This window comes from Balaenoptera ricei, chromosome 7, assembly GCF_028023285.1.
Source record: "Balaenoptera ricei isolate mBalRic1 chromosome 7, mBalRic1.hap2, whole genome shotgun sequence".
Lineage (NCBI taxonomy): Eukaryota > Metazoa > Chordata > Mammalia > Artiodactyla > Balaenopteridae > Balaenoptera > Balaenoptera ricei.
The window spans coordinates 85,485,016-85,507,569 of NC_082645.1; the positions used below are offsets into that span (position 1 = coordinate 85,485,016).

At 52.1% G+C, this 22,554-nt stretch overlaps 1 protein-coding gene across 5 annotated transcripts in view; it reads right to left on the bottom strand.

Annotated features, from left to right (window-relative positions):
* The window catches only part of SATB2 (SATB homeobox 2), a 192,684-nt gene extending 184,892 nt beyond the window's left edge, over positions 1-7,792 (bottom strand). For 2 of the 5 annotated variants that reach the window (XM_059928422.1, XM_059928418.1), the window contains exon 1: positions 909-2,339. The gene's annotated coding sequence lies outside the window, so the exon portion shown is untranslated. Of the gene's footprint in view, positions 1-588; positions 616-908; positions 2,340-4,043; positions 4,126-6,214; positions 6,294-7,742 lie in introns of those variants that run through there. The other 3 variants (XM_059928421.1, XM_059928420.1, XM_059928419.1) reach the window with 3 other exon arrangements.
* Between the last annotated feature and the right edge of the window lie 14,762 nt (positions 7,793-22,554).

Sequence of the window (22,554 nt, forward strand, 5' to 3'; positions counted from 1 at the left end):
CGCCGACCTTGCTGTCGGGGGGTCAGGGTTGCGGAAGAAGTGAACTTCCTAAGAAGACATCTCACTCACTCAAGGAGTGGGTGCGGGTGTACGTAAGTCCATATGAAAACAAATTAACCACAAGAAGAATGCGCTCTGAATCGCGGGGCAGTAGGCAAAGGCCTGCCAAAAAGACCCTTGAATCCCCGCTTTTTACCTTTACCGAGCACGTCCTGGGACACACACACACACTGCACAAAATCAACCCTGATTCCACATTAATAAGCATCCCAAAACACTTGGCGGTATTCATCAGAATAACGTCAAGCTGGGTCTACAATCGTTATTATTTTGGAATGTTCTAATCTTCATCCGATCCTGAGTGATTTTTTTAAATGCTCTTCCACATAAATTACAAAAGCAAAAGCATTTAAATTATTAGGTGCGGGAGCAGCCTTCATCAACCCCAATTTTTAAATCTCTCCAAAAAGTTTTCTCCTGGGTCGCCTGGCTGGCAGCGCGCTCCTCACGGAACCCGCAGATCTCGGCACCCCCGGATTTTTGGGGGGCGGCGGAGGAGGAGGAAACACCTGATGAAACGGCACTCACATTGTCACTGACATCCCCAAGAAGCAGGAGGAACCCGGCACAACAAAGTGCGCTGGGAATCCTCGCGGGCGCTCTGGCCGTGGGAGAAGCCGCGTCGCCACGGCTCAAGGAGACAAGGTGGGGGTGGCAGAGGAGAAGTGAGAAGAGATGCGAGTGATGCAGAGACGGAGCGCCAGGGCTGAGGGCGAAGGTTCCGCCCGGACTCCCTCGCTGCGCTGTCTAACAAACAGAGCGAGAGCTGCGGGGAGGGAACTTAGCAGGACCCGGGGCTTCCCCGAACTCCCGAGCTTGGCGCGGGCGCCTTCGCCCTGAGTACTTACTGCTCACAGTCTGTCTGTAACTTGGCTGGCTGGGGCTCTGTCCATGGAGCAAAAGTAGAGAATCCAGGGTGGAAAGTTTCTGGTGATTTGCCTTGCAGTGTTCTCCTAGTCTTCCTTTCTCTTTACTCCTTTCCCTTTCCTCTTTCCCAGGTCCAAACGTTTAGGGTCCTGGGTCAGGGTGTCTTCTTAGTGCGGCGATGGTTGTTATGATGATGATGATGGGGGGTGGGGGGAGTAGAGGGAGGAGGAGAAGAGGGAAAGGAGGGCTCCTCCAAAGGAACACCCGAGCGAGCGCGGGAGGAGGCGACGGAGGAGGGGAGAAGAGAGAAGGAGGCTGAAAAAGCCTTTTCACACCTTCGGGAAGGAGACCCGTTCTGGCGAGAAAGGGCTGAAAACTGGGAGGCGGCGGAGGCGGGTCGGGGCTGCCGCTTCGCAGGGCTGCTAGCTCGCGAGGAGGCGCGGCCGGAGCCGTAGGGCCGGTGCCACCGAGAAGCGAGAAGGCGCAGGGACCTGGGACCGCACGCGGGAGGAAAAGCGGCGGCCGCCCAAGCTGTCACCTCCAGCCTCTCCCCTCTCGGCCGCCGCCGCCAGCAGCCGAAGCCGGACTCACTGACAAGCCGCAGAGAGAGACACAGTGAGAGGGAGATGATTATTAGTTGCGTTGAGTCATCAGGCAAAGTGAGTCCTTTTGGGTTGTCCTCGGTTTCCGATTTCTCCCCCTCCCCCTTTCCGTCCCCAGATCTAGCGCCTTCAAAATAATAATTTGGGGTGGGGGTAGGGGAAGTCTCTGGGTTATTTCGGGATGGGGGTTGGGGGGGAAAGCTCTAAACCCGAGCCAGACTGGTCCACCGCATTGAAGGAGGAGAGTGGGGGGGCGGGGAGGAGGGCCGGGGAGGTTGCGGGGGGAGGGGGCCCCGCCTGGCAGGAAATTAAACATCAATCAATCAATCGCTGTGAGGCCGGCGACCGAACAGCGGCGGAGCTGCAGAGGAGGCAGAGGGACTGGAGAGGGGCGGGTGGGAAGCAGGGAGGAGGGAGAAGAAGGAAGGAGAGAGTCGGCGGTGGGAGAGCGGTGTGGCGAGGACCGCGCGCGCGCGGCGCGGCGGGGGACCTATGGCAGGGAACCGAGTGGCGCGCGAGGCGGTGGCCGCGGCTGGTGGGTGGGTGCGCCCGGGTGCAGGCAGGAGCTGGGGCCCGGGGTCTCGTCCTCCTCCTCCTCCTCGCGGCGGGTCCAGGGCGCGGCCGCCTCGCCCAGCCCTGAGGCGCACTAGTCCCGGCTCGGAGGCGGCGGCAAGGCAGGCGCTGGTTGCCTCGTCTCCCGGCGGAGGCACAGACCCACGCGCAGGAGGCAATCACGGCTGCCTCGGCTCCGGGTTCTGCTAACTACGCGGAGTACTTTCGACTTTGGAGATAGGAGGGCTATCACCTCCCCCACCCACCGCCTCCGCCCACCACGCACCGCCTCCGCCCCTCCGAACAACTTTTCCCGGTGCCTGCGAGCTCCCCCTCCGTGCGGAGCCAGCCGTCCGGGCCCGCCGCGCCGCCGCACGCGCTAGGAAGGCCGACTCTCCCTCAGAGCTGGCACTGCCGTGGGTCCAGAACAATAGCCCGGGTGTCCCGAATGGCAGGAGCACCAGCACTGCCCGCCGGGCGGCGGGTAGCACAGGGAAGGGGGCTGCAGGAGGGTCGCAGGGCGGGGAGCATCCCTGGATGACGTCCCTGGAGCGCTCGCAGCGCCGGCGACATCTCGAGCGGCGCAGCCCGGGCCGCCTGCAGGCCGTGACGCGGTGGCAGCGAGGGCGGCGGGGCTCCCTGTCCGCTGCTGCTGGGCTGGGACTCCTGGGATCCCAAGCCGCTCGGGCCCTAGGCTGAGAGCGCGGTCAGAGCTGTGCGGTGGGGACCCGGCCTCCCCATCCCGGGGGAGGCCGTGCGGGGGCGTCCCCAGCAGGTCCCGCGAAGGCGTAACTGAGCCACAAACTTTTGCCGACTCTCGCGGCCGCAGTCGCCCGTAGCCCGGCTCCAGCCGCGGTGCTCATTTAAGGTGGCCCGGGCGCTAGCCGAGCAGGCCGGGCTCTGGCCGCGCTTTTGTCCCTAAGATCCCTCTTGGACGCGGAACCTCCTTAAAGAAAGCACGTGGGCAGGAGCCGCGGCCCCCGCGAGACCCCGGGGGCGCCGGCTGACACTCGCGGTCCCGACCTGAAGCGGGAAAATGTGGACGCGTCCCCGCTCGTCTTGAAGCCAATGAAGCCCCCTGAGCTGGCGGTATCTCTAGTCGCTCCCGCACACCTTGGTTCTCCCTCCTAACCCCTAGGACCCCGAGGACTCCCCACCATCTCGTCGCCTGAGCCGCCGGTCTCCCTTAAGAAGCGCTGACTCTACGGCGGCGCCAGAGGGCCAAACTAAATTCGATCTCGGGAAACGCGCTCGGGGGGCAATTATGGAAATCTCGGTCGGGTGCACCCGCCGCGGGAAGCCGCGTCAGCCCAGTGTACCCGGGGCCAGGCCGCCGTCCACTCGCCGCACCCAACCGGCGCGCGGCGTGCACCTGGCCTCCCCTCAAAAGCAGGAAACTGGGAGGCGGGGGAGACTCTGGAAGAGAAAGGGTCCCAGAAGTGAAACCTGCCCCCGGCCTAAGTCTCAGAGCCCAGAATCCGAAGGACCCCGCACCCAGTCGCCGCCCACCAAGTTCCAAAGGAGCGCGAGGCGACCCGAGAGGCGGTGGGAGCCGAGCGGAGAAAGGAAGCGAGATGGATAGCAAAGCTTCGGGGAGCCAGCCTGGGGGTTTTAGGCTGCGTTTGCTTTTCCCTGTGCCCTCCACAACCTCATCCCCCTCCCACCTCCCCAAAAGAACGAGTTAGAGAAAACGCACAATTCGGAGTCTGTGAGAACAAAGTGGCTCTAGCAAACCAACTTCGTGGTGGTAGCTAAAAGGTTTGGGGCTGCAAAGAAACAAACTGTAAGTTCGATTGACAAACTTTTTTAAAAAATCTGTAATATCAAGTCGGAATGGGAAGAGGGTGTTGCAAAAGCCAACTACTACCACTGTCAAAAGTTTAAGCCCGTTTTCAAAATGGGGAAAAGGCGCATTTCTTATTAATACCTTAACAACGATAATAATGCTGTTTCTTTCCTTACCTTGGTGTTGAACTGCAGAATCCTCCTCCGGATCAATGTCCAGGAACTTAGAAGAATTGGTGATATTAGGACTTCAGTACTTCTGGAAAAAAATGCAAATGGTTTAGCCAGGATCTTTCCTGTCTGATTCGTCACTATTATTATATCTGATGATGCGAATGGTTGGAGCGATTCAATCTTAAGTCATTAATGAGCTATTTTATAAACACCACTGTCTGAAGATCTTCATTTACATTTTGCGAAGGATCACTTCGCTAACCTCACAGGCTTATGTCAACAGCATGATTATGGGGACTTAAGTTACACTCTTATAAACAACACAGCCGTATAGTTAATCGGTTAATATTTTATAAAGTGTAAATATTTTATTATGTTTTGAAAGGAACTATTGATTCTAAATTATTAAACCCCTGAGACAGGCGATTTAAATAAAATTTACAGTTAAGTACAATTAAATGTACATTGTGGCTAGTTTGTTTTCAGATTCTGCACTCTTTTTAATTCATTGATTTTTCTCTTAATTGGAGTTTACTCTTGATCATTTTTGGTAATGAACAAATCTATCATTTGGGGCAAAAGAACTCAAAAAATTTTAATTGCATTTAACGTAGAAGAAAATGTCAAATACTATGAATTATTACCAGAAATGTATTTTGAATGTTTGGAGATATGTGTTTAGAAATTTTACAAATTTCTTTCGATTTAAAAAGGAAGAATTTTAGGGATTTTTGTGATATATGCCCGGTATGGGGTTTTTTTTTTTCCCCTTGAGTTTTGTCCCTAATGAAGGCCTTTTCTGTTTCAAATTACATAAGCTTTTTACTGCACAATTTTTGTATTGACCTTATTTCAACTGAAGTAAGTGATTATTTCCAGCATGTTTAATTTCGACAATAAGAAATTTTAAATAACATTTTTACCTTTTGCTAGGATATTCTACTTTTTAAAACAGTAAATAAATTATGATGATTCAAAAGTTTTGCTTGGTTTTGTTTTATATTCCTCAAGTGGCTTATTTCCAAACAGTTTTAAAACAAAATCACACTCAAGAAAAAAATTGGTTTTAATTACTTTTAAAAAAAATAATTTGATCCCAAACGCATTTTTGCGCATTACATGATAGTTTGCTCTGGTGCTCAAAGCATAAAGTTCACTTTGGGGGACATTTTTATACCTCAGATTGCTTCTCACTGACGTTTTTGTCGGGAATCTACTCAGACTTTTCCCCCCTTCCTCCCCCACTCCCAATTTTTTTCATATGTCATTTAGTCAAAGGTCGTCTGTCTTTCATAATCACACCGAGATTTGTTATTTTAAAAAATCAACGGGTCTTTGTACGCTGGGCTTAAGTATATATGCTTTTTCTTATTTCCATGTTCTCCCTTTTTCTCTCTATCTCTCGTCAGGCCTTTCTTCTCCTTTATTTTATGGCCTGCACTTTTAATGACAACATTTCTTGATTTCTGTCTCTCGACACCGAGGTTTGTGCTGTGCTAGCTGTCGACTCTGGCCAACCTTCCTTCCCTGATGCCCGCGCGGGACGGCCTAGGCCCTACTGCCCCGGCGCAGGGTGCCGGGTGCTGGGCGTGGGATCCTGGCTCTCTGCTGGGCCGCCGTGGCCTGTGCCCAGCATTTATCACCAGGCTCCCAGGATTTCAGGTCTGGTCACCCAAGAGGCCCTCCCGGCCGTGCGCTGCATCTTAGAGAACACCGGAAAGTTGTGCCGCGTTTTCCCTCCACTGCCGCAAGCACAGGAGGAAAATTCTATGGGAATGGCCAGCGTCAACAACCTTTGACGGCTCCTAGGAACCCACGCGGGCCTGCCTCTCCCCCACCCCACCCCACCCCCCGCCCGGGGCTTGCTCTGCTGGGGGCGAGAGGAGGCGGGAGGGAATCGTTCCTTTCACTTGAAGCCCACACCAGCTCTGAAGCCAATTTCCGCCACTGACTGTCCGAGGAGAGCTGGGTGACCAACATTTTCGCAGGCCGCATAACTGCGCGGGTCTTGGATTGGAAATTGGTTGCGCCGAGGGGACAAGGGCCCGGCGCCAGAATGCCCCGTGGGGAACGCGCCTAGAAGGACCGATCGACCAGGGTGGGCTCCTGCCCTTTCCCAGGCTGCCCCGGGGCGTCTGGGGACTGGCCGGAGCGCAGGGGCGGGGGACACTTACTTCGTTACCCGCACGTCTTCCTCGTTGGCATCAGAGCCGGACAAATCCCAGCCCGCGCCAGTCAAAGATAAATCCCTCCTGGCTCCCCCAGCGGCTCCAGGGGCCTGGGCGGGGGCGGAGCGGTGAGGAGACCGTCGGGCCGCCTAAGGCAGGGGCAGTGGAGGTCGTGCTCCCATCCTCAAATGAACGAGCCCCTGCAGCCCGGACAGCGAGATGCGTCCCAGGGAGACGGCTGATGGGGGAAAGGTGGTGAGCAACTAGTCCGCGTTAGACGGTGAGCGGAACACCCAAGATGCCAGAAGGTCGGGGGGTCAGGGGAACAGACAGTGCAGAGGCCCAGAGCTCGGGAGGGAACGCGCGAAGGTCGGCCCCCGGAGCTGCCTCGGGCGAAGACGGAGAGCTTTCGGCACCAGGGTCCCACATGTAGGGGATGGGAGAGGGCGTCGGGGGTGGGCACTGACTGCCCGGAGCAAGGAAAGTCAGCGGACAGGTTTCGAAGCCAAGGGGAGTCGCTGGGTGTGCTTTCGCCGTGGCCGCGGGCCGGGAGGCCCGGGAGGGCGGAGGGCCTGCGGGCACCGAGCACTACTCCAGCGACACAGGACAACGCCCCCGGGGCTCCCGGATCCCTTCATTCTTTTTCAGACCGAAGAGCTTAAGAGCTGGATCTCCTGCTGCAGCCGCGCAGCGAGAGAACGATGGCCCTGCTAATCTAGTTGGGGTTTTGTTGTTGTTGTTGTTGTTGTTTTAAATAGAAATCGACTTTCAACCACGGGGTAACAAGGCAAAGGGGAAAAGAAAACGAAAAGCCAAAGAAGCCGCCGCTACCTCCCCGCCCCCACCCCGGGGCGGCCGGGATGGGAGCCCAGAGTCGCGTTCCGGACCCGCTGCTTTTTCTGTCGGAAAACACTGAGCCAAGAAGAAGATGGTCGGTCCCATCTCCAAATCCCGGGCCCAAGGTGGCGGCGAAGAAACCCACGGCCTCGACTCTTCGTCGCGGCCCCGTCACCCTCAAGCCCGGGTCAAGACCCGTGTCCCAGACCTGAGCTGAGGCGTCCTCTCCCGACAGCGCCACCGCGTGGGCTGCAGCCCCAACCTGCGGCGCCGGTTCAGTCCGCTGCGTCCCGGAGCCGGCCTTACACGTCGCCGCAAGTCCTGGGGTTCAGAATGCGGCGGGGCAGGGACAGGTCCCCGGCCCCGGGCACAACCGGACCACCCAACACAAAAACGCGCCCGGCAGACACAACATCTGCGCCCTCAGTTTGCCCCAACCCCTTGTAATGAAAAGCACACCTGGAAATTCCAGGCCGCGGCGCCCCACCCGAACCCCAAACTCCAGGCAGGCCGGCCCGCGTCGTGAAATCCGCGCCCACCCCTAGCTGGGGCGAGCGAGCCCAGGAAGCCGAATCCGAGGCAGCCCAAGACGGAGCGGCTCCAGGAGCGTTTCGCGGCTCTGGGCCCACGCCGGTCTCGAACCGCGCCAGAGAGACCGAGAGCGCTTGCTGCGGGACCCAAGGTCCCAGGCACTTACTGGGACCGAGGATCAAGCGGGTGTCGGTCTATCCGGCGGCCCAAAGCCGTCCGGAGTGGCGTGGAACCTGGAGGGCTTTCTGGGCTGGCGACTCGCCAGTTCTCTCGGTCTCACGAACCCCAAAGCCCCACCCTCTCAGTCCGGCAAGGCTTGACCCCTGGGCTAAGGCCCAGGCAGCGTTAGTGTCCTTGAGCTCGGTTCACAATGTCCTGGGGCTCGGTTCTTCCCCACCCCGCGATGCCTTGCCTCCGAGCCCAGAGGCTAAGCCCCGCCGAACCGGGCATCACCTGGTGCTGCCCGGCCGCTACGTCAGGACTCCAGAGCCACCACGTCGGGCTTAGAGGACTTTAGTGGGTAGGCTGGGGCTTATCTTAAACAAATTCAATTGTTCCCCGTGCGCGCCCTAGCGCGCACACACACGCACATACGTTTTGAGACTGTCAGCTATGGAAAAGGACAACGACGCAAAGGTGGAAATTCACCTGGTGCCCACTCTGTTACAAAGCTCCCAGCCCCACACAAAAGAGGAGCGAGCCCTGGACGCCCAAGCGGCCGCTCGGCCGGCGGCCAGAAGCTGCACTCTCGCAGGGCGCCCGGCCAGCCGCGCCAGTTCGCGCGCTCCAGCCCCGGCCGGTGCCCAGCGGCGCCCTAGGGAAGCTGCGCCGGCCTGCTGAGTTCCGGCGCTGGGCGTCCGCCTGGCCTGCTCATCCACGCCTTATCACCTGTCTCTGAATTCTAATTTCTGAAATCTAATCCCCGTAGGCCACGCAGAGCTGTCTCCAAGCGGGCCAGGCCCGGCACCCCTGCCAAGTGGCTCACCTCTGCTTACGGCGCCTGCCTTTACCCCCGGTGCCAAGGACCGAGCGAGGGGCGGCAGGTCAGGGCGCAGACGCCGTCTGCTCTCCTCCAGGAGTAGACAGCGGGAGCCTGCGGCGTCGCTCGTCCGGCCCTGGGGCTGATTTAAATAACTAATAAGCTCAGAGACATTTTACGAGGGGAACTTTTCCTTTTAGTATCAATAAAGCCTAGTAATTGGGTTTGTTGGTTACCTAAGCTCGAGTTTCCCAGTCTCTCTCTCTCTCTCCCTCGTACTCTCTCTTTCCCTCTCTCTCTCATTCAGAAGCAATGTTTTAAAAAACCGGCAACTGTGGGTGCGTTTGTGTCGGGTGTGCGAGTGTGTGAAAGAAGTTGTTTCAAAAGTCCTTCTCCTGGAGAACAATCATCATTGTCGTTCTGTGGTGAAGAGTTTTGAAAGGTGAACTGTTGTTATTTCAGAGGAGGAAAATGTTAACAACAATTCAAGTCTCACAATACACGTATAATATAAGAAGGGCAGGGGTCCTTAAGATTTTTCCCTTTGAATGTGACGAAGACTTTTGCAGTGCTTCCTTAATAGTTTGCATTTTAATTAAGTCTCACTACATTTTAACTTCAACTCCTAGATTGTAATGATATCTGTTGTTTTCAGTAAAGACTTCTATACTATAATTCCATCTAATTTTTTGTTTTGATTTTCTAATCTTTTTGAAAGCATATTCTTAGTCGTAAGGAATTTTTCCACCTGGGAACAAGCCTCAATTTAAAAATATAAAAGACCTTTCATGAATAACTGCAAATAGCCCATTCGTTAGTGTCCACAGAGGTGTTGGCGCCTACACGAAATCTCGGAAATCTAAAGGCAATCTAAGCATGTTTCTCTACAATCACAGCAATATATATATTTCATCTCTGTTGTATGGAAGTAAAAAAGTATTTTAAAATACTTTAAAGAAAAGTGTCATGCTAAAATTTACCTGAACTTAAATTCCCCACTAGATACAACATAGCTAGTGCCCACCAATGTCAGCCTAAACGAAATGAAGAGTACTGCTGAACCAGATTATTGTTGAGGTCAGAAGCTATTCAGTGAAAAGCGAAGAGAATTCAAGTTTGCAAACCAGGTGGGGGGGAGGGGGAAACCGGCTTCTGAAGTTCCAAGGAACACACCCCAACCTGTGCGCTCACACCTTCAGTGTTTACACACTGTGGAGAACTTTTGCTTTCCACTTTTAGTTTAAAACTTGATGAGCTTTCCTTAGCTCGGCTTGTTTTAGTCTGTGAGACCCAAAGTCAGCGGAAGGTAGCCTTCTGCCTTGTAACTTCCGGAGGACCAGAGTTACCTGGCGATAGACCCAGCCCTTTGCGCGTTCCCAGCGGAGAAGGGCGTCTTACCGACTCTCCTCTGAGCCACCACTTCCCCAACCTCTCCTCCGCACCCGCAGGCTGAGGGCATCAGAACACCCGACCCGCTTCTCCCTTCTCCAGATAATGCCCCAGTGTTGGTGCTTCGCTGCAGAGGGAGCGAACCTTGAGCTGTGGGTGTATACACGCCATCCCCTGCTTTCCCAGAAGGTTACAGACAACTTTCCTTACCATCTGCTGTGGGCCAGCCTCCAGTTCCCGCCCATCCTCCCCAGTGTTGCCAACTCCAGGCTCCAAGTGCTCAGGGCACTCACAGGGGTGCTCCCTTGTCCCCCAAGCTGACCATACTAAGGAAGAACGTGTCCTCTTGGTGCAGTCCTCCGAGTGACAGGAAGTTGAAAACAGTGGCAGGGAAAGATGGATTAGCAAGGAAAGGGCTGAGTAGGGTAACTTAGAACCTCAGCAATGGGCACCTCAGCCTCCCCCAAAAGCCCGGGGCCTCCCCTTCCCTCCCTTCCCTTCCACTCAGGTCCCACCTTGGGCTGCGGGTTCCTGTCAGAGCTACTCTGTGAACTCAAGTGGTGCCTAGGCTTTTAAGTACCCCCTTACCCCTGCCATTACCTCCCTGCCATCCTATGTTTTGGTTTCAGTTAACCTGTTTTCTGAGGCTGTGGAAACTCCACTTTTATTCTTTTTCTCTTTGACTTATTCACGCTCCTTTAAAAAAAAAGAGCATCCCCCCAAGCCAGGCTTCTGCCAGACCCCATGCGACCTCCCAGAGCTCTGTGTGCAAGAGGAGAAGTGATTTGTCTGTTTATAACAGGTTTAATTAAGATAGTTATGTGCCATGAACTCTTTGGGCCCCAGTCAATGCATTTTGATTTGGAAAGTCAAATAGAATCACATCTTGAACTCGTGGGGCCCCAGTTTGCCACCCAGGCTGGGGACAGACACTGTTGTCTGTCTACACCAGCCTCACTGGACCTGGATGAGTCCCCTGCAGAGCTTGCCACCCTGTTTGTCCCTGGTGACCTCCAGTTGGCTCTTCCGGCAAGATCGAGGCCTTCCTGGGAAGGACATGGAAAGCTGAGCTCCCAGAGCACTCCTGGTGGCCCTTGGCTAAGTAGCCAAGCGCCCAGCTTCTGCGGATCTGGCTTCCCAACTGCGGAAGAGCTTCCCCGGCCCCTGGCCTTAGTCCCCTGCCCTCCCTCACCCCAACCCTGCAGCTTTAGAGGCACAGAAAGCTGGGGAGGCCAGTCTCTCCTTTTCCCCAGTTCTGCATCTAGTAACATCCCCGCCCCCCAACTCTCAGACTGAGGTACTGGGTTGCAGCCGAAGCGTTTTTCTAATTTGTCGTCGTTGGAAACCTCAGACAACTGTAGTGTAAAACTTCAAGGGCTTCCAGGGATATGCTGACTTCAGGCATTCAATGGAAGGAGCGGGGGCGGGGTGAGGGTCGGGGACAGGGACGCCCAGGACAGACGTCCCAACGCGCTCTCTTGGACTTGCCGCCATCTGTAGCCCAGCTGCACACACCCACGCACTCCTCCACCCTTCCCTCCCCTCTGCCCGGCCTTCGGAAGCATCCCCGCCACTTCTTCGGCCCTCAGAAAGGAAAGGGACCGATCGCGCCAAGGTCTCTCAGTCTCCTCCCAGCACACAAGAGCCAGCGCCAGGTTGCCTGAGGTGCTCCTTACGATGCCTTACGCACTGGGCGCACTTCTGCTCCTCTCCAGCCCCCGGGGCCAGCGCCCAAATCCCCATCACCCCACCACCCCTGCTGTTCTGACCGCCGGGAAGCTGCAGACCTGCCACTAACTTTATCATCCCATGTATAATGGCTCCTCTCGGTTTTCAGTAGATCTGGAATTTAACAAGGGTAACTTTATCTATTATTTTAGGATTTGGGGCGCTTGAAACATTCTGAGCATGCCCGCAGGAGGTCTCAGAGGACCTGTCCCGAAAGCTGCTGAGCGCAGCCACCTTCTTGACAGGTTCAGCTCTGGCAGGCTGCGTGCTCTGGCTCCAGGGACACCCCCTCTCCGACACCATGGCCTCCTGCAACCAGGATAGGAGGATTGGGGTGGAGAATTGAGTGTGTGTATGTGTGTGTGTGTGTGAGGAGGGGGGGGTCTTTTATTTGAGTTTAGTTTAGTTTGTCTTTATTTCTGTAGAGGGCTGATGGCTGGCGCTAAAATTGTGCAGCAGTTGGCCCCAAAGTAACCCGCGACTCGCCCCTCTCCCGTGCGTCAGGCAGCAGAGGGTGACAGTTTGGCAGTAGCTCTGGGAACGCAGCCTGGCAGGGCGTTGGGCCTCGGCGTCCAACTGAGGCCCAGTAGCCCCGCTCGTGTGTGCCTCTTGCCTGGGGTGTTTGTGCATTCCTGGGGGTGTGAGGGTTACTGGGCTGGTGTGGTTCCCAGCCTCGCACTGCCCTTCCGCGCGGGGCTCGAGTATGGACGCAGTGAATGAATTCATGAAGCAGCTCCACGGCGGAGAGGTCTAAGGAATAGCCGTCCCGGTTAAATGGGCTGCGGGCAGCTGCGGCCGACTGCCCCCTCCCCTCCTCTGAGCAGGCGTGTGGTGGCCCGGGAGCCCCGCCAGCAGCCCCCGCCCCTCAGGCGGAGCTCGGGCCCTGGCAATCTCTGCACTTTGTCATCACGCCCGAGTATTTGACATTCGCAATTATCTGCAAATACCCTGATCGGTTTGTATATGAAACACTTTTTTTTCTGCCTAAAGGTTGGAATCTGGTAAGTTTCAGACAAGTGTTTGCGGGGTGGGGGGGCGGGGAAGGTGACCCGGGGGACCGCGGGGGACCGGCCCGGTGAACCCTACTCGGCGAGGTGGGCGACAAGAAGGGACCGGGCTGCGTGCCGCCCCCTCCTCTCTCCGCCCTGCTCAGAGGAGAGGTCGCTCGGAGGTAAGGAAGGGCCCAGGCCGCGACCCTTGGGTCCTCCTCTGAGAGGAGCGCCCCCTAATCCCTGTGAGGGGGAGCAGAGATCCCACCAGAGGCAAGGCCCGGAGGTTAATCCTCTTGATAACCGGAAAGGGCGCTGCCCGGCCTGGTTGCCATCACCGAAAGTGTCAGTCACCTGCTCTCGACCCCGCCGCAGATTTACCTGCTCAGAGAGCCATCCCAGAGAGCCCTCAGCTCCGAGCTCTTCCCCGCGCAAGCAGCCTGGGGGAAGTAAACGGCGTCCTCGTTCAAAAGAAACGGATGTTCCTCTGACCCTCCTCCATCCCTAGACGGTTCCTAACTCCAAGAGGGCAGTGCCAGCCCCGGGATCGCTCACCACTCCTACATCGCAGCTTCTGGCTACCTGCCTATTGCACAGCCCGTCTACGAAAAGAAAAAAAGGAAAAGTGGTGGGGCGGGTGGGAGGCGGCGGAGGATAAGGGAGCGAGATTACTTGTCTGATTCATCTGCTACCTTAGGAACCTGATCCTGGCCCCTGGCTGAGCCTAGGGGCCTCCAGCCCAGCGACTGGGAGGTCAGACTGTGCTCTGGAGAGGCGCACACAGCCACCCCTCCCCACCCACCCCGGGGCTCGAGTTTTACTCGCCAACAAGCCGAGCTCCTTTGCAAGGGGGTATATCAGCAACTTCAGGGAAGCCCCCTCCCCAAGCACTTAGTTTTCGGCTCTGCTATAGACACTGGACTGAGCTGCCTTTCACACATACTACATTTTCGGCGAAAGTGGGAGCAGGAGCAGGTTGGAGAAAGGTGTGTGCGTGCGCGCGCGCGCGTGTTTTAGGGAGGTGGTGGATATTGCAAGACCTTCAAGAAAAACTGGGGAGGGAGGGGAGTTTAGAAAGTCAGTCTCTGTAACAGCCCAACCACCACATCGCTGGCTTATTCTGAAAAGGAAGAGGAAGCAGGCGGGAAACGAATCCCTTCCTCCTCCCCGCCAGCTCCCTCCCAGCGCCCTCAGCCTAGGTGCCCGGGCAGAGAATTGAGCGTGTGCTCGGGAGGCCAGCAGCTCTCCCCGCTCCGGCTCAGCCCCAGGTGGGCAAGGACGCGCGGGCGGCTGGAGAAGGTCGGCACAGTCTCCTGCGGCACCCTTGACCCACGAAACCTCCCTGCAGCTGAAGCCGTTGAGGCGCCTTGTCCACTCACAGGTCGAAGCCCCTGCCTGAGACTTCCCGGGAAGCAGCCCGCAATGCCCGGAGCTTGGGCCTCCTTTCCCTAGACTCCTTGGAGCTTGGTCTGCGGTTTGAGTCTGGCTGCGGACACCCACCCGGGCTCTTAGATTAGGCCCCGCCTCGGCCGCGGATGCCTAGGAGGCCTCTGGCTGCGCCGAGACTGGCGGGTTCTTGCCTGGGGGGGAGGGGGGTGCGACCTCAGCAACCCCGGGCGCCGTCTGGTGACATCCACTGCGCCTCGCGCTACCTCCAGGGCTGCCCTCGGCCTGAGGAGAAGGAGGCAAGGGCAAGATGCCCCGTGGCAGGTCAAACCCTCACCCCTTTATTCCTTATCATTTTTTTTCATGTCCCATCTTTGTTAGGTGTATGGCTGCTATATTCCAGCGTCTTAGCATACATAAAATGCCTCAAGGACTGGGCTAGGCTTTGCAAATTTGGCTTCCCTGGTGACCAATCTTCAAGATTCGGTTCTCGACCCACCCACCTCTCACGTGGATTCCCACGGCAGCTCTCAGGCAGAACTGATGGCTGTTCTGGCCCAGAGAAGTGCGCATCGCTCAAATCTGCGCGCCCAAAATGCACCCTAGTCTGAGCTCCAGCACCGCGCGCTCCTAAACGAGCTGGGGGCCCCGAGCACGTGCAAGCATTCTCCCACTTTGAAATGAATTCGCCCTCTTGTCTTTCACTCCAAACGGCTTTGCCTTCGGGGCACTGCTAGAACCCAAGATCCGGGAGAGAAGTCCCGAAGGAGAAGGCGAGGGCTGGAGCTTGGGAACTCCTCTGCTCACCTGAACTTGAGACATTCGAAGGCCCCAGTGAACTATCGGTTGCATCAGAGCCGACGAGTGCAAGGTAGCTGCGCCCCGGCCGAGGCCCTCGATCCTGGGGGCCGAGTCTCCGAGGGCATCCGGAGCCGAGGTGGGCTGCGCTGACTACCTGCAGCGCGAGCGGATCGCAGGCCGGAGAAAAGGGCGCCGTGTAACGGGGACGGTCGGCTACCTCTCCAGGGATCGGCCCTGACTTGTTAGTAACTTAAGAAGCGCCTCTGAACTCGGGGACCGCGTGTTGGGGCAGCTCCCTGCACACACACACACACACACACGGGCGCGCGCGCACACACACACACACGCACACACGCACACACGCACGCACGCACCTCCTTCCTTTGCCTCGCATCTTTCCCTCCACTCTCCTGTCTTACCCCTACCCTCACCCCCGCCCCACCGCGGCCACACCACTTAGAGGCGCGCGGCAGCCACTCGGTTTAAGGAGCCACCGTTTCAGATGTTTATTCACAGCCAAGTGCTTATGCAGGAAAATGCTCGTTACCCGGACCGAACGCTTCCGCCCTGCGCTGGCGGACCTCGCCGGCGGCAGCTCGCGGATCCCACCCGCGAAGCCACGAAGGAACGGGCTTCAGGGAGGCGGCTTTGCCACCCTGCGCTCAGCCACCGGCGCTGCTCCGGATTCCCGGTAGGGGGAGCCGCCTCAGGCGCTAGGCCAGCTCGGGTCCAGGCCTCAAGTTGGCCCTGCCGCCAGCGGCAAACGGAACGCGGAGCGCGTGCGGCCGCCTCACCTGCTCTCCAGGTGCGAGCTGCCAGCAGAGAAGGGATCACAGGGCCAAGCCCATTAATTCCCGGTTGCTGCATAGCAAAGAACATAGGCGAGACCGAAGTATATTCTTTAGATCCAGATGTAGTTAAAGAACTTTGTAGGTGACGAGATTACCACCTTTGCCCATATCCAATGGGAAATATATTCATTATATAGATTTCACCCCCATCTCCCACGCCCCCGCCCCCAGTGGTTAAGGACTGTCCTTAGTTCCACAAATTTTGAGGTGATCTAATCCCTTCTCACTGTGTTTCCAAGTCCTTTATTTCCAGGAGATTTAGATGGTCCCAGCACAAACTAGGAGCTCAGAGGAGACCTGCTGGCTTTGCTGTAGTAGTATCACAACAGACTCTCTTTCTTTCTGACTCCATATGCTTAAGCAAGGGTTTGGAAGCTTTCATTTTAAGATATGACCAATGTTTAGAGAACAACCCTAATCCAGGGTCAAGAGGAAAGCAGTTAGCTGGACTGTTAACCCACAGACGACCACACTGTGCCCAGTGTGGCCCACAGGAGTGCTGAGGGACCAGAGACTTCCTGGTCAATACTCCCACAGGTAAAAGCCTGCAAGCTCTCCAATACAAAATCCAGCCTTCCCCCAGGAACTCACAACTACCTCATAAGTGCTCTCCTAATGCTAAGTCATCAAAGTCTCTTCGGGGAATCACAAACACAAAGAATTTCACACTTGGAAGGAAACTTAAAGACCATCTATTCTTACAGTTGTAGTTTGCTGGTGAGGAACTTGAGCTGAATACAGGCAAAGAATCACACGCCAGGTGGGAAAGCCCAAATGCCCCAAAGTCGCCTCTTCTGACCCTCAGTCCAGTACAGTTTGACTATGGGGCTTTAGATATGCACTTTACGGTTGTCATTATCCTTGTAATTATTATGTTCCCACATATTTTAGGGTTCTTAGTAAGGCATAATCCTTTAATAATATATTATGATAATAAAATCTGCAAGGTCTGTGTGAAAAGAGTATTGGCTCAAAGGGAGGAAATTTTAGAAATGAAGTTACATATAGCATTGAAGCATTTGGGGGAAAGACTAAACAAAAATAGTATTGTTTTATCCCAATTTAAGAACATTGGATATGTGCAAATATGTGTCTGAATGAACAAAACAGAACAAAAAAATGTGGGATTACTGGTATTATAAAGGCATTCTTTCAAGTTGTATAGTTTTCCTCCAAAAATCAGAACTAATTTAGTGCATTTAAGTGTTTGTTTATAGATTTGTAAATGTTAAATTCTGGTGTCATTTTTAAGGACCAAGAGGAAAGAATACATACATTTCTAAAATAAGATTTGAAAAAAAATAAAAATCTAATTACTAAAACGTTGATTTAGCCACAGTAGGGACATTTCTTGAATGAAATATTATCAGATAAGCCTAGAAAACATTCCCAACTATTTTTGTAATAAACCCTGAGATATAAATGATAGTTTATCATTCTCTCCGTAATTACCCTCTGATTAATTTTTGATAAGGTCAGCACAAAAATAATTATTTACAAGGACACTCCACTATTACTTTTTTGTATCTGGTTCACAAAAGCAAAGAGATACCTTATCAAATGGAAATGTCTCAGTCTCTTTCGTAACTAACGTCTGATCTTTAGCAAATGGCACTGTGATGTCACTGAAATGGGTATTGGACAAGGTAGCAATTGATTTATTGATTTCCCTTCTTCAAAGTCCTTTGGGAATTGGGGAGAAGAAGGAAAAGCATAGGTTGGCTGAGATGTGCGATACTTATTCTATCATACACATACAAAAATTATATTTGGCTGATAAAATTGACAATTCAGAAGCACTGCTTATAGAAATTCATAATGGAATGACACTGAGGCAACTCAACTCATCAACCTGCTTATCTCCCAACCCAGTCATTTTATTTGCCCTTCCCATTTCAGTCTTTTAGAAGTTAAAAAGCACCAAGTTTTCAGTTAGCCTACATACAACAATGGCAACAAGAGAAAAAGAGGAGGTTCGCTGGGAAGGGAACAGAATAGACACGTTTGCTTTCAAACACACAATCCCGTTAGCCCTGCTCTAGGGCCCTGTAAGCTCCGTTGTATCCCTGAAGACTGACACTTGCTGTGGATCTCACAAGGGGTCTCCATGGTCCTTCGGCTGGAGTGACTTCCCACCTGGGGGGTCTGAGAGATTCCTGTGGCCTAAACCTGTGATGGTTCATAGCAGACTCATGGCAATAAAGAATATAAGGCTGCTCTGATTGTCTTTGGTTCTGTAGGAGAGGTTTTCAAAGCCAGGCTCCTTTCAGCCTCAATCACTGAACGGGTTTTTGAGGAGAAAGACTTTTAATCCGAGTCCTCTTAAAAATACCAACTAAACCACCTGGAGAAACTCTACATTGTAACCTCTGCCTAGGAATTACCACACACAACAGTATCTACAGCAAAGCTGAAACTATACGAATAAAAACAAACCTGACTTCCTCTCCCTCGGCACTCCGTGTGGGTGAGCTGCGCTGAATAACAGGGAAGATTTACTATAATGCATTCTAAACACAACTGCGTATTAGCTACTTTGTTTTTCCTGTTCCCTCCCCTACTCCAAGAAGAATTGAACCTCTTTGCCTTTCACAGCTTTCTATTCATTTAGCTCAATCCTCTGGGTTTAGCACCATGATCTAGGAAATCCCTTCTCAATAAGGTGAGTCCACGTTTCTCCACCTGTGTCTGTGGGAGTAGGTGGAAATCTACGGTGAAGAGAGTTTCTCTCTCTCATTCCCCCAGCAGAGGGGTGAGCTTCCAGAACAGGTGATTCACTTTACCCTGGTCGTGCCCCCTCACCCTTCCTTGAGGCTAGACTCCAGGCATTCTCTTCTCAAAGAGACATTGGATGGAGAGGCCTGTGAAGAAGAATCTGGAATACTGCCTGCACCTCTTTCCTCACCCAGAAGACTGGTGGTGAATAAGATGTTGGGTAGGGAGTATGATGGAAAGGAAAGGAGAACTCTGACCACCCTTAAGGAGGTTATGCCAGTGTGTGCTGGGAGCTCGTGCAGGAAACAAGTCTCTTTTTAAAAAGATTAAACTTATTTAAACAATAGTATCCATCTTCCTGCAATGGTAACTTTAATGACTACGAAAAATTCTTTAAAATAATGTAAATATTGGGGGGAATGAAGCATTATGCTTCAGAATTTTAAACTTATAGCGTACATCAATTCTGTCATTGCCACTTAACTAGCAGTGTAAACCTGGGGAGGTTAACTTACCTCTCGGAGCCTCATTTTTCATATCTGTCAAATGGGCATGATACTAATAGCTATCTCATAAAGCTGAGAGGATTAAATGAAATACTCCATGTAAGTTGCTTAAAACAGCTTTTAGAACATAGTAAAAACTTTGAGAATGTTTAGTCTATTATTATGATGTGGGAATTCCTAATCCAATTGGCCTTCTCTCTTTCTCTCTTAATTCATACTGAAAAATTATTGAAGGTGAGTAAGCAAGGAGTTGAAGTTTAGATCACATTGTTCTCTTAGATCCAGTTTTTTTTAAGACAAAATAATGCAAAGGACCTTATACCACTTCATCACCAGGGAGATTTTTCTGAATTGGCTTAAGCATCTGTCTAGAGCCTTTTCCTCAGCTGTTTTGTACTCTTTCTTCCCCTACACTGGAGGCTCCTCAGCCGGGCAAGATGGGCAGAGGTTAGCAGGACTATCTTCCAAGAGGTCATTTCAGAGGACTATGCTCAGGCAGGTAGGACTTATCATATGGCCTCAGAGTTGTGATATTATATTGGTTCAGGGTAAAGAAAAAGAAATGCAAGATTCTTTGATTCTTGCTACAGGGACACAGGGTGTCATCCCAAATGGTGAGAAGACCTAGGCTTACTCTGGGAAACATCTCTCTTGCCCTCTGCATTAAATTTGCCCAGGCACCGGTATTGTTTGTTTGCTGTTGACAAAGAAATAAAATTTCCTCTCTATTACATTTTCCTCTCTATTACGGTCATCTGATTTTAGAGAACAAAATGGTCATACCTTGTTGGGTTAGGCAGTATTCTCCATCCAGTTTATAAATTTCTATGCTGTTCTCACTGTGGTCAGATTTTTCTCTGGGTTGTGTTCTTTTAGCTACACTGAGACCACCAGCAGCCCCGGAAGGGGGCAATGACAAAGCCGTGCATTCAGGAGCAGCAACACCAAATCAGCATTCTCTTCACTTACCTGGAAGACCAAGCACAAAACCGTGGGGGCCATGCTTGAAGCCTCAAAGGAGCGGCCTCTCCAGCCTTTCGCAAAAGCAGAGCAGATTGTAGGGGCTACCACCAAAGACCCACTTCTTCTGTCCTGCGGTTTTGTGTCTCTTTTCCGGAGGATTTCTCGAAGTCCACACACTAAGCCAAATCAACTTGCGGCAGGTTGGTTAGACACCTGGCCTACCATTGCCTTTGACTTCAGATGTAAATGTTAAAATGCAGAGTCGTGAGGCCCAGGAAGAGGCTTTCGGAAGGGAAACACCCAAGTCTCTGTTCTGTATGGTTCTCTCTTTGATTCAATGTTTTGTCCTTTGTGAGCTCTGCCTAGATATTTACATCAGTTTGAAACATTCATACAATAAAATTTCAATGACCTTCCAGAAGGTGTTCACTCCCACAAACCAAACACAAATTGATTGCTTTTTACCAATCAATTCTCTACAGCAGCTTAAGGGAAGACACCACTAACACACGGGGAACCCTTGTCCCAGGATGAAACCCCTCAGGCTCTTTGGGGTGGGTTGAGTTATTATAAACTAAAGCCCAGCTATGCAGCCTGAGGTAGCAACTCTCACCCTTTGCCTCCCCTTCTGCATAACAGCCATTTGTTTTTATTGTTCCTGTATTGTTTATATTTTCAGTCCTGGGGAAGGGAGAAGGAGAAGCAAAAGGGAATGGATCTGGACGATAGCCACCAAACTGGATTGACCAAAATGCTCAGGTCTCTGCTGACATTGGGGACTTCAAAACCCAGGACTCAGAGCCACATCAGTTCAACAAATATACTGAGAAGCTACTGGTTCGTACATTCCATTGTTCAGCTATCTTCTATCTCAAGGAATAATTGAGACAACTTCAAAAATAAGAGCTATGAATGTTACTAGATGCTTTACATGCATTATCTCATTTAATCCTTAAAACAATACTGTTAGATAGGTACTATTATCATCCACATTTCACTTTCAAAAGTGAGTTCAGAGAAGTTACATAATTGGCACAAGGTCACACTGCTAATTAGGAGTGGGTTAATGAGTAGATCTGAGCTACTTAGACTTTCTGTCTGGTTCCATCATCAGCCTAACAGTGCAGAGTCAGAGATGAGTTTTTATGCAGGTGACCTTTTTTAAAGGCACCATTTACCAATCTTTTGGAAGGGTGTTTTCAGGTCAGGAAATAGGCCAGGCATTTTAAAAAATACAATGTGAATACCCTTTAAGAACTGACAATCTAAGACTAACTGTTAATAGAACCATATCCTGCTTGACCACGCAGATCATGGACAAAATATATGGGTAAGCAAACAGATTTTATATCCAAATGTACACTGACACAAGTTCCTGTTTTTGAGTGACAACTGCAGAAGAGTAGCCTCTTTGGAAATTCGGGCTTAGAGGACGTGTGATCACTGACGGCATTTAGAGCCTGCCTCTTGGAGAAAGGGGTACCTCAAATGCTGATGGAACTGAGACAAATGAACAGACGGAGCTGTCCACAATGGCGGGGGCAGGAACTTGGTGTAGACAGTGAGTTCCCAATCTGCCAAGGAACTCATCGGGGCAGTGGTCAGAAGAGCAAACAAGTTACATAGAGAGCTACTGACTGGCAAGTCAGGGCAAAGGTGATGCCTTCCAAGGCCACACCATCAGATTGTTACTGATACCCCAAACTCCCCCATTAGCTTTTTACTCCTTTGTGTTCTTGATTACCATCCCTATGAAATCCTCCTTCAAATATTTTGTAGGAAGTGGTCTGACACATGTTAAATCATTTAGCTAAGATGTGAATAAAGTTCTCAAAATATAATTATCAATGGATTACCTATTATGTATTTAAAATTATTCCAGATGGTGAGAGGAAAGCAAGGAATTTACAAGAGCTCACCGTTGTCCTCAAAGAACTTGGAATTCACTTAGGGGACAAGATTCATGCACGTAAAATAGTTGGCCACAACTAAAAGGGTATCATCAATTTTCTAGGGGTGTGGTACAGACATAAATAAAATGTCAAAGAACTGATAGATACGTTTTAGAATTAAAATAGCCCAGGAAGGTGAAATTTTAACTGGCTCTGGAAAGATGGCTAAAACTTAAGTGGGCTGAGAAGACAGGTTTTGACAGGAGCAGAAGCTGGGTGCCATGAAGAAAGTATAACAGCCTAGATTTGAAGAACTGAGATAGAGTGTGTTTGGTAGCTAGGGTAGGACTATCTATGGAGGCCTCAAATAGTGCCCCAAAGGATACAGACTTGATGAAGAAGAAATGAGAGTCACAGTGGCTCCCAAATTCTCCCTCCCAATTTTTTTTTTTTTTTTTTTTTTTTTTTTTTCACACACACACACACTGTATTTTATTTTTACAAGAGATAAATCGACTGACACCAAGCATTGTACATGGATGACCACAACAAAAGCAACAATGATTGCAATTACCAAACATGAAACACACTCATACTATGTCATAGTATTGACATTCAGTCCAGTAATCCTCCACTGTAACAGCTCCTTTACTTTGCAGTGAAAATTGATTTGTATATTCTTTGCCTCTGAGTCCTTGTGGAATTTTTTTTTTTTTTTTTTTTTAAATTCAGACAGAAAGTCACAAAAATTATACTCATCCTCATCAGTTCACTCAGTC